This window comes from Cherax quadricarinatus, chromosome 14 (genome assembly GCF_038502225.1).
Source record: "Cherax quadricarinatus isolate ZL_2023a chromosome 14, ASM3850222v1, whole genome shotgun sequence".
In the NCBI taxonomy this organism is placed as follows: domain Eukaryota; kingdom Metazoa; phylum Arthropoda; class Malacostraca; order Decapoda; family Parastacidae; genus Cherax; species Cherax quadricarinatus.
The window spans coordinates 11322063-11334562 of record NC_091305.1 but is presented as its reverse complement, the minus strand read 5'-3'; positions in this window follow the sequence as shown (position 1 = coordinate 11334562).

Sequence of the window (12500 nt, the reverse complement as noted above, 5' to 3'; positions counted from 1 at the left end):
CAACCCAACACTCGAATATGACACACACCTGAGATCAACTTTTAAGAAGGCACTGAACCTGTCACTAGAGGATGAGCAATGGGATCAGGCAACCCTTCCAGTGCGACTGGGAGGTATAGGGGTGCACAAAGCAACGCATGTTGCTTTACCTGCTTTTCTGTCTTCGTGTTTGGCTTCCAGTGCATTAGTCAAGAAGATAGTTCCCGAACGCTTGAGAGACATGGTAGGAGCTCAAGACCCCAGGTTTACTGAAGCAGCGATTCGGTGGGACACCCTTACAGACTCCTCCAGTAGACCAGCTCCTCCCAAAGAGCACAAACAGTCCCACTGGGACAAACCGATCATGGAAAAAACTGCCAACACAATGCTCTCCAATGCTTCAGGAAAGGACAAAGCTCGTCTCCTGGCAGTGAAGGCACCACACTCAGGAGATTTCCTGTTAGCTGTTCCCAATTCCTCCCTGGGCACCCGTCTCGACCCACAGGCCATTCGGATTGGTGTTGCTCTTCGCCTAGCTGCCCCCATCCTCACCGAACATAGGTGTATTTGCGGCAAGGCGACAGCTGATCAATTCGGACTTCATGGTCTCGTGTGTCACACAACAGAAGGGAAGTATGCCAGACATGAGGAGGTCAATGACATCATAAAGAGAAGCCTCGCCACAGCCCGTTGTCCAGCTCAACGGGAACCCCAAGTACAGAGGTCCGATGGAAGTCAAAAGCGTCCTGATGGAGCCACTATGCTACCCTGGAAGGAGGGAAAGCAGATTGCCTGGGACTACACCTGTGCCGCCACATTGGCAGACACCTACTTGCCATACTCCTTAGTGGAAGGGGGTGGAGCTGCCAGCCACAGGGAGACATAGAATATCCGAAAATATGAAGACCTTCCCCCTTGCTATAACTTCATTCCAATAGGGTCGGAGACCCTTGGAGCATGGGGCAAGTGTGCTCTAAAGTTCCTTAAAGAGCTGGGTGAAAAGCTCATCATAGAAACCAAGGACCACAGGGCGACCAGCTTCCTCTTTCAGAGACTCAGTGTTTCGATCCAGAGAGGAAATGCCTGCAGCATTCTGGGCACGCGGCCCACCGCAGGGGAGCTGGACGAAGTATTCGAGATGTAGCTCTGAGTTACCTATGTTGTTTTACTTTCTGTTGTATTTTTGTGAATGTTTGGCCAATGTATTTTGTCTTTAAATAAAACATACTTGAAATATAGGGGGTGGTAGGAGAAAATTCTCAAACAGCTTCAGGGAGAACCTTGAGTTTTCCCTGAAGCAAGTTTATTCTTTTCTCTGAGGATGAGGGTCCCCAGGACAGTTCTAGAGGTGGTACCTCCCTATATATATATATATATATATATATATATATATATATATATATATATATATATATATATATATATATATATATATATATATATATATATATATATATATATATATATATCAAAATATTCATCCTTGAAGCCTTTTTATCCACTTTTCCGAGGCTATGGGTCCCAGGGGTAAGTGTAAATGGGGAGCCTTTAATTGAGCTATGTGTAGAAAGAGATTTGGTAATAAGTAATACATATTTTATGAAAAAGAGGATAAATAAATATACAAGGTATGATGTAGCACGTAATGAAAGTAGTTTATTAGATTATGTATTGGTGGATAAAAGGTTGATGGGTAAGCTCCAGGATGTACATGTTTATAGAGGGGCAACTAATATATCGGATCATTATTTAGTTGTAGCTACAGTTAGAGTAAGAGGTAGATGGGAAAAGAGGAAGGTGGCAACAACAAGTAAGAGGGAGGTGAAAGTGTATAAACTAAGGGAGGAGGAAGTTCGGGTGAGATATAAGCGACTATTGGCAGAAAGGTGGGCTAGTGCAAAGATGAGTAGTGGGGGGGGTTGAAGAGGGTTGGAATAGTTTTAAAAATGCAGTATTAGAATGTGGGGCAGAAGTTTGTGGTTATAGGAGGGTGGGGGCAGGAGGAAAGAGGAGTGATTGGTGGAATGATGAAGTAAAGGGTGTGATAAAAGAGAAAAAGGTAGCTTATGAGAGGTTTTTACAAAGCAGAAGTGTTATAAGAAGAGCAGAGTATATGGGGAGTAAAAGAAAGGTAAAGAGAGTGGTGAGAGAGTGCAAAAGGAGAGCAGATGATAGAGTGGGAGAGGCACTGTCAAGAAATTTTAATGAAAATAGGAAAAATTTTTGGAGTGAGTTAAACAAGTTAAGAAAGCCTAGAGAAAGTATGGATTTGTCAGTTAAAAACAGAGTAGGGGAGGTAGTAGATGGGGAGATGGAGGTATTAGGTAGATGGCGAGAATATTTTGAGGAACTTTTAAATGTTAAGGAAGAAACAGAGCCAGTAATTTCATGCACTGGTCAGGGAGGTATACCATCTTTTAGGAGTGAAGAAGAGCAGAATGTAAGTGTGGGGGAGGTACGTGAGCCATTACGTAGAATGAAAGGGGGTAAAGCAGCTGGGACTGATGGGATCATGACAGAAATGTTAAAAGCAGGGGGGATATAGTGTTGGAGTGGTTGGTACTTTTGTTTAATAAATGTATGAAAGAGGGGAAGGTACCTAGGGATTGGCGGAGAGCATGTATAGTCCCTTTATATAAAGGGAAAGGGGACAAAAGAGACTGTAAAAATTATAGAGGAATAAGTTTACTGAGTATACAAGGAAAAGTGTACGGTAGGGTTATAATTGAAAGAATTAGAGGTAAGACAGAATGTAGAATTGCGGATGAGCAAGGAGGTTTCAGAGTGGGTAGGGGATGTGTAGATCAAGTGTTTACATTGAAGCATATATGTGAACAGTATTTAGATAAAGGTAGGGAAGTTTTTATTGCATTTATGGATTTAGAAAAGGCATATGACAGAGTGGATAGAGGAGCAATGTGGCAGATGTTGCAAGTATATGGAATAGGTGGTAAGTTATTAAATGCTGTAAAGAGTTTTTATGAGGATAGTGAGGCTCAGGTTAGGGTGTGTAGAAGAGAGGGAGACTACTTCCTGGTAAAAGTAGGTCTTAGACAGGGATGTGTAATGTCACCATGGTTGTTTAATATATTTATAGATGGGGTTGTAAAGGAAGTAAATGCTAGGGTGTTTGGGAGAGGGGTGTGATTAAATTATGGGGAATCAAATTCAAAATGGGAATTGACACAGTTACTTTTTGCTGATGATACTGTGCTTATGGGAGATTCTAAAGAAAAATTGCAAAGGTTAGTGGATGAGTTTGGGAATGTGTGTAAAGGTAGAAAGTTGAAAGTGAACATAGAAAAGAGTAAGGTGATGAGGGTGTCAAATGATTTAGATAAAGAAAAATTGGATATCAAATTGGGGAGGAGGAGTATGGAAGAAGTGAATGTTTTCAGATACTTGGGAGTTGACGTGTCGGCGGATGGATTTATGAAGGATGAGGTTAATCATAGAATTGATGAGGGAAAAAAGGTGAGTGGTGCGTTGAGGTATATGTGGAGTCAAAAAACGTTATCTATGGAGGCAAAGAAGGGAATGTATGAAAGTATAGTAGTACCAACACTCTTATATGGGTGTGAAGCTTTGGTGGTAAATGCAGCAGCGAGGAGACGGTTGGAGGCAGTGGAGATGTCCTGTCTAAGGGCAATGTGTGGTGTAAATATTATGCAGAAAATTCGGAGTGTGGAAATTAGGAAAAGGTGTGGAGTTAATAAAAGTATTAGTCAGAGGGCAGAAGAGGGGTTGTTGAGGTGGTTTGGTCATTTAGAGAGAATGGATCAAAGTAGAATGACATGGAAAGCATATAAATCTACAGGGGAAGGAAGGCGGGGTAGGGGTCGTCCTCGAAAGGGTTGGAGAGAGGGGGTAAAGGAGGTTTTGTGGGCAAAGGGCTTGGACTTCCAGCAAGCGTGCGTGAGCGTGTTAGAAAGGAGTGAATGGAGACGAATGGTACTTGGGACCTGACGATCTGTTGGAGTGTGAACAGGGTAATATTTAGTGAAGGGATTCAGGGAAACCGGTTATTTTCATATAGTCGGACTTGAGTCCTGGAAATGGGAAGTACAATGCCTGCACTTTAAAGGAGGAGTTTGGGATATTGGCAGTTTGGAGGGATATGTTGTGTATCTTTATACGTATATGCTTCTAGACTGTTGTGTTCTGAGCACCTCTGCAAAAACAGTGATAATGTGCGAGTGTGGTGAAAGTGTTGAATGATGATGAAAGTATTTTCTTTTTGGGGATTTTCTTTCTTTTTTGGGTCACCCTGCCTCGGTGGGAGACGGCCGACTTGTTGAAAAAAAAATGTATGTATGTATATATATATATATATATATATATATATATATATATATATATATATATATATATATATATATATATATATATATATATATATAGCACAAAACTCTAGGGACCTCGCCAACCTAGTTTCATCTTATTTATTGCCTTATAACATATAAGTAATTGGTATGATGATGGTCTACACCTGCTGAGTACAGGAGGTACACACCTGCAGCTCAGCTTTTTGAAGTTGTTTGCAGCACCTGGACCTTTTGAAGATGTTGATCTGCAGTTCCTGTACTGTTTTGGAAACTCGTAATTGTTCCTAGGTTTCTTGAAGGAGCTAAACAACAGCTGGTATGCTTTTTAGTGTATTGATGCGCACTTTATTATTATTATTATTATTATTATTATTATTATTATTATTATTATTATTATTATTATTATTATTATTATTATTATTATTATTATTATTATTATTATTATTATTATTATTATTATTATTATTATTATTATTATTATTATTATTATTATTATTATTTTATTATTATTATTATTATTATTATTATTATTATTATTATTATTATTATTACATTCATAGGGCAGCGCTAAACCGTAGGGGTCATTTAGGGCAAGGAAAATGGGAGGCTATATAATTCGATCCATTTAAAGGCAGGGTAGTTCTAATTCTTTAGATTAAGAGGTCTTCACGAGCATCAAGTGTTTGATGTACAGCTGCCAGGTGTCTTACGTGCGTTGACGTACAGTGGACTGGAGTTATAAGATGTGGGACTGATCATATTCACGTGCAGTGGACTGGAATTATGTGAAGTGTGCTGATCGCATTGATGAGTTACGTGATGTGGGCTGATTGCATTGACGTGCAGGGGATAAGTTGTGTGATGTGGGGTTAATCGCGTTTATGTGCAGGGGACTGGAGTTATGTGATGTGGAGAATACCTCTCTTTGATCACGCACCCACCGAGACAAATCTAACATTACTCAGAGAGAAAGAGAGAGAGAGAGAGAGAGAGAGAGAGAGAGAGAGAGAGAGAGAGAGAGAGAGAGAGAGAGAGAGAGAGAGAGAGAGAGAGAGGAACATTACCAGCGAAACGAAACAGTAGAGTTCACCAACGAGCATTGGTCACATTACATGCAACTGGGGAGGAGGTCAAGAAGCTATCCTGTGAGCTACGTAGATACCACAAAAGCAGTGGGACCAGATAATATCTCTGTCGGTTCTGAGATAGGGAACAGAGGTACTGTGTCTGCCTCTAGCAACAATTTTCAACAAGTCTGTTGACACAGGGGAACTGTCGGAGGTGTGAAAGACAGCAAATGTAGTCCCAATGCAGTGTTAAACTATATACCAATGTCACTGACGTACATAGTAGGCAAGGTTATGGAAAAGATTATCAGGAGAAGAGTGGTGGAGGACCTAGAAAGGAGCGGGTTTATACATGACAGCCAGCACGGCTTTAGAGATGGTAAATCCTGTCTTACAAACCTACTGGGGTTTTACAATAAGGTAATAGAAATAAGGTAAGAAGAATGGGTACATTGCATCTTCTTGAATTGTAAGAAATTTTTTTGACAGTACCATACAAGAGACTGGTACAAAAATCTAGAGAAGCAGGCAGAAATGACAGGGCAAACTACTACAGTAGATCAAGGCACACCTGACAGGAAGGAAACAACGAGTAATTGTCCATGAAGAGGTATCGGAATGGGTGCATATGACGAGTGGGGGGTTCCACAAGGATTAGTACTAGGACCAGTGTTATTTCTTTTGTACGTGAATGACCTAACGGAAGGGATAGTCTGAGGTATTCCTGTTTGCAGATGTGAAATTAATGAGTAGATTACAAGCAGACGTGGACTAGGAAAGACTACAAGTGGATCTGGACAGGCTGCAGGTCTGGTCTGACGAATGGCTACTGAAATTTAACTCCAGCAAATAGAAAGGTGTGAAGCTTGGGAAAGGGCAAAGAAAACTGCAGACGGAGTACAGGCTTGGGGGAGAGGAAAGGCTGCAAACCTCACTCAAAGAGAGGGACTATGGGATGAGTATTGTACCGAGCATATCGCTTGAAGCGCGCAACAACCAAATAACTACTTTAGCAATTATGCGTCTGGCAAATCTAAAACTAGCTTCTAGACATCTAAGTAAGGAGTCATTCAAAATATATACCGTGTACGTCAGGCTCATATTGGAGAATGCAGTATCAATATGGAACACATACCTGGTCAGGCATACCAAGAAATTAGACAACGAGATTAGTACCAGAGTTACGGAGTATGTCCTATGAGGAGAGGTTATGGGGACTCAACCTGATGTCACCGGAGGACAGAAGGACTAAGAGTGATATGCTACCAACATAAAATACTGAGAGCAATTAATAGGGTGAATAAGGATAGACTAGGAGATGGGAAACAGGTACACGAGGGCACAGCTGGAAGTTGAAAATTCAGATGAGTCACAGGAACTTTAAGAAGTATTTATTCAGCCTTAGAGTAGTCAGGAGGTGGAACGACTTGGAAAATGAAGAAGTAGAGGCAGGATACATGTATAGCTTTAAGATGTACGGTAAGGCTCTCGAAACCAGGAGAGTGATCCTAGTAGCGACCAGCGAAGAGGCGGGGCCAGAAGCTGAGATTCAACCCTTGCAACCATATATAGGTGAATACTTGCACACAGACATATATATACACACACGCACACACGCACACACACACACACACACACACACACACACACACACACACACACACACACACACACACACACACACACACACACACACACTTTACATGTATATTGTGTATGTGTTTACATTACACATAATTATTCCTGTTAGGTTTATATACCAGCCACTTCTCATAAATACCTACAAGATCATTAATTTCAGCGATACACTGATTGCTGGAGTAAACGTAGACATAAGATCAATACCAGCGTTAAAAACGAACATTATTGAATGTGATCGACGCATCGCAAGATACTCGTTGCATCTTCAGAATCTCTCATTCATTAGTGAAATATGCGCATACCTAAAGTCACAATAAACAATGATGGTTTTAACGTTGATATTTACCTTCATCCATCGAACATGAATATCGTGTACTTCGATGCTTGACAACCAATGCTTAGTGTTTTCCCAAGTTCGTTCACCCCAGAGCCTCCAGTATTTTGAACCTTTTCAAGCGCTAACAGTAAATGTATTTCACTCGTGCAGTACTTGAACCTTCGCCTCTTACAGCTGAGTCATTTTCAATTAAGATATGGAAAGTTTTCTTACTCCTGGCGTATTTTCCTGCTTGTTTTGGCAACACATTTTCTTTTCATGTTGGAAGTGTGATGTCACCTCACTCATGGTAACGTAACATTGTTCCAACTGCAATTTGTGAACACATAACCTCACACTATAACTTGTGAACACATAACCTCACACTATAACTTGTGAACATAACCTCACACTATAACTTGTGAACATATAACCTCACACTATAACTTGTCAACACATAACCTCACACTATAACTTGTGAACATATAACCTCACACTATAACTTGTGAACACATAACCTCACACTATAACTTATGAACATATAACCTCACACTATAACTTGTGAACATAACCTCACACTATAACTTGTGAACATATAACCTCACACTATAACTTGTGAACACATAACCTCACACTATAACTTGTGAACATATAACCTCACACTATAACTTGTGAACACATAACCTCACACTATAACTTGTGAACATATAACCTCACACTATAACTTGTGAACATATAACCTCACACTATAACTTGTGAACATATAACCTCACACTATAACTTGTGAACATATAACCTCACACTATAACTTGTGAACATATAACCTCACACTATAACTTGTGAACACATAACCTCACACTATAACTTGTGAACATATAACCTCACACTATAACTTGTGAACACATAACCTCACACTATAACTTGTGAACATATAACCTCACACTATAACTTGTGAACATAACCTCACACTATAACTTGTGAACATATAACCTCACACTATAACTTGTGAACATAACCTCACACTATAACTTGTGAACATATAACCTCACACTATAACTTGTGAACATAACCTCACACTATAACTTGTGAACATATAACCTCACACTATAACTTGTGAACATAACCTCACACTATAACTTGTGAACATATAACCTCACACTATAACTTGTGAACATATAACCTCACACTATAACTTGTGAACATATAACCTCACACTATAACTTGTGAACATATAACCTCACACTATAACTTGTGAACACATAACCTCACACTATAACTTGTGAACATATAACCTCACACTATAACTTGTGAACACATAACCTCACACTATAACTTGTGAACATATAACCTCACACTATAACTTGTGAACATAACCTCACACTATAACTTGTGAACATATAACCTCACACTATAACTTGTGAACATAACCTCACACTATAACTTGTGAACATATAACCTCACACTATAACTTGTGAACATAACCTCACACTATAACTTGTGAACATAACCTCACACTATAACTTGTGAACATATAACCTCACACTATAACTTGTGAACATAACCTCACACTATAACTTGTGAACATAACCTCACACTATAACTTGTGAACACATAACCTCGCACTATAACTTGTGAACATATAACCTCACACTATAACTTGTGAACATAACCTCACACTATAACTTGTGAACATATAACCTCACACTATAACTTGTGAACATAACCTCACACTATAACTTGTGAACATATAACCTCACACTATAACTTGTGAACATAACCTCACACTATAACTTGTGAACATAACCTCACACTATAACTTGTGAACATATAACCTCACACTATAACTTGTGAACATAACCTCACACTATAACTTGTGAACATAACCTCACACTATAACTTGTGAACATAACCTCACACTATAACTTGTGAACACATAACCTCACACTATAACTTGTGAACATATAACCTCACACTATAACTTGTGAACATAACCTCACACTATAACTTGTGAACATAGAGTCACACACTCCCTCCCTGAGTACAGTGTCGTCTCCAGTAGTAGTGTACACACAGGCCCGACACACGCACACAGGCCCGACACACGCACACAGGCCCGACAAACGCACACAGGCCCAACATACGCACACGCACACAGGCCCTACACACGCACACAGGCCCGACACACGCACACAGGCCCGACAAACGCACACAGGCCCAACACACGGACACAGGCCCAACACACACACACAGGCCCAACACACGCACACAGTCCTAACACACACACACAGGCCCAACACACGCACACAGGCCCAACACACGCACACAAGCCCGACAAACGCACACAGGCCCAACACACGCACACAGGCCCGACAAACGCACAGGCCCAACACACATACACAGGCCCAACACACGCACACAGGCCCGACACACGCACACAGGCCCAACACACACACACAGGCCTAACACACGCACACAGGCCCGACACACGCACACAGGCCCGACACGCGCACACAGGCCCAACACACGCACACAGGCCCGACACGCGCACACAGGCCCGACTCACGCACACATGCCCAACACACACGCACAGGCCCGACACACGCACACAGGCCCGTCAAACGCACACAGGCCCAACACACGCACACAGGCCCGACAAACACACACAGGCTCAACACAAGCACACAGGCCCGACACACGCACACAGGCCCGTCAAACGCACACAGGCCCAACACACGCACATAAGCCCGACACACGCACACAGGCCCGACACACGCACACAGGCCCGACAAACGCACACAGGCCCGACACACGCACACAGGCCCGACACACACACACACACACACACACACACACACACACACACACACACACACACACACACACACACACACACACACACACACACACACACACAAACACACACACACACACACACACACACACACACACACACACACAAACACACACACACACACACACACACACACACAAACACACACACACACACACACACACACACACACACACACACACACACACACACACACACACACACACAAACAACAAACAACAAACAAGCCGAAGAATAGCCTAGAAAGTGAAGTAGTGGAGGCGGGAACCATACATAGTTTTAAGGCGAGGTATGATAAAGCTCATGGAGCAGGGAGAGAGAGGACCTAGTAGAAATCAGTGAAGAGACGGGGCCAGGAGCTATGAATCGACCCCTGCAACCACAAATAGGTGAGTACACACACACACACACACACACACACACACACACACACACACACACACACACACACACACACACACACACACACACACACACACACAAACACACACACACACACACACAACAAGGGGGAAAAAAGCAATTGAAAGCATCATGAAAGCAATAGGAGAAGACGATATGACCCAGCTGGAAAATTTTCGGAGAATAGGGGGGTTTGTAAAAAAAAGAACCCGGCCAGTGAGAGTGACCTTCAAGGCAGAAGCGACTCGGACCAGGATACTGCAGGAGAAAGCACGATTAAGGGACATGACGGCATACAGGAGGGTGTATCTCAACCGCGACAGAACACAAGAAGAAAGGAAGAAACTGAGAGAGATGGTACAAAGGCGAAAGGAGGAAAGAGAGGGGATGGAGAAGACAGACAGGAGATCCCAGACCCAGGAAGAAGATCTAATACAGCCTCCCTCACAACTTTCTATAGAAGCCTCCCAACCAGGTCAACCCCAGTGCAACCAAACACTCTAAATCAAAACACCCATGCCACATCCAATGCCCCCACCCACTACATTACAAACTTCACCCCCACAGCAACAACCCATAGTTCCTTACCAGGTCTCCCACTTCCCCAACCCCAATATACTTCCCAGACCACAGTCTTAGAAAAGAAGTTGAAGGTGTGGTATACAAATGCAGATGGAATAACAAACAAGTATGAGGAGTGGCACGAAAGAATCAAAGAGACATCCCCAGACATAATAGCACTCACAGAAACAAAACTCACCAGAATAATAACAGATTCAATCTTTCCATCCGGATATCAAATCTTCAGGAAAGACAGAGGGAGGAGAGGGGGAGGAGGAGTTGCACTGCTCATTAAAAACCAGTGGGGTTTTGAGAAAATGGAAGGAATGGATGGCATGGGCGAAAGGGACTACTTAGTAGGAACAATCCAGTCTGAGGGACATAAGGTGATAATTGCAGTAATGTACAACCCACCACAGAACTGCAGGAGGCCAAGAGAAGAATACGATGAGAGCAACAGAGCAATGATCAACACACTAGCCGAGGTGGCCAGGAGAGCACACATGGGGGGAGCAAAGTTACTAGTTATGGGTGATTTCAATCACAAGGAGATTGACTGGGAAAACCTGGAGCCCCATGGGGGTCCCAAAACATGGAGAGCCAAGATGATGGATGTGGTACTGGAGAACCTCATGCATCAACATGTTAGAGACACTACCAGAGAGAGAGGAGAGGATGAACCAGCAAGGTTGGACCTTGTATTCACCATGAGTAGTTCGGACATCGAGGGTATCATGTATGAAAGGCCCCTGGGAGCTAGTGATCATGTGGTTCTGTGCTTCGACTACATAGTTGAGCTCCAAGTGGAGAGAGTAGCAGGAATAGGCTGGGAAAAACCAAACTACAAAAGGGAAAACTACTCAGGCATGAGGAACTTCCTTCAAGACATTCAGTGGGAGAGGGAACTGACAGGAAAACCAGTACAAGAAATGATGGACTATGTAGCAACAAAATGCAAGGAGGCAGAGGAGAGGTTTGTTCCCAAGGGAAACAGAAATAATGGGAAGAACAGAACGAGTCCTTGGTTCACCCAAAGGTGTAGGGAGGCAAAAACTAGGTGTACTAGAGAATGGAAAAGGTACAGAAGACAGAGAACTCAGGAAAATAAAGAAATCAGCCGAAGAGCCAGAAACGAATATGCACAGATAAGAAGGGAGGCTCAGAGACAATATGAAAATGACATAGCATCAAAAGTAAAGACTGACCCGAAGCTGTTGTACAGCCACATCAGGAGGAAAACAACAGTCAAGGACCAGGTAATCAGACTGAGGAAGGGTGATGGGGAATTCACAAGAAACGACCGAGAGGTATGTCAGGAGCTCAACACAAGATTTAAAGAGTTATTTACAGTGGAAACC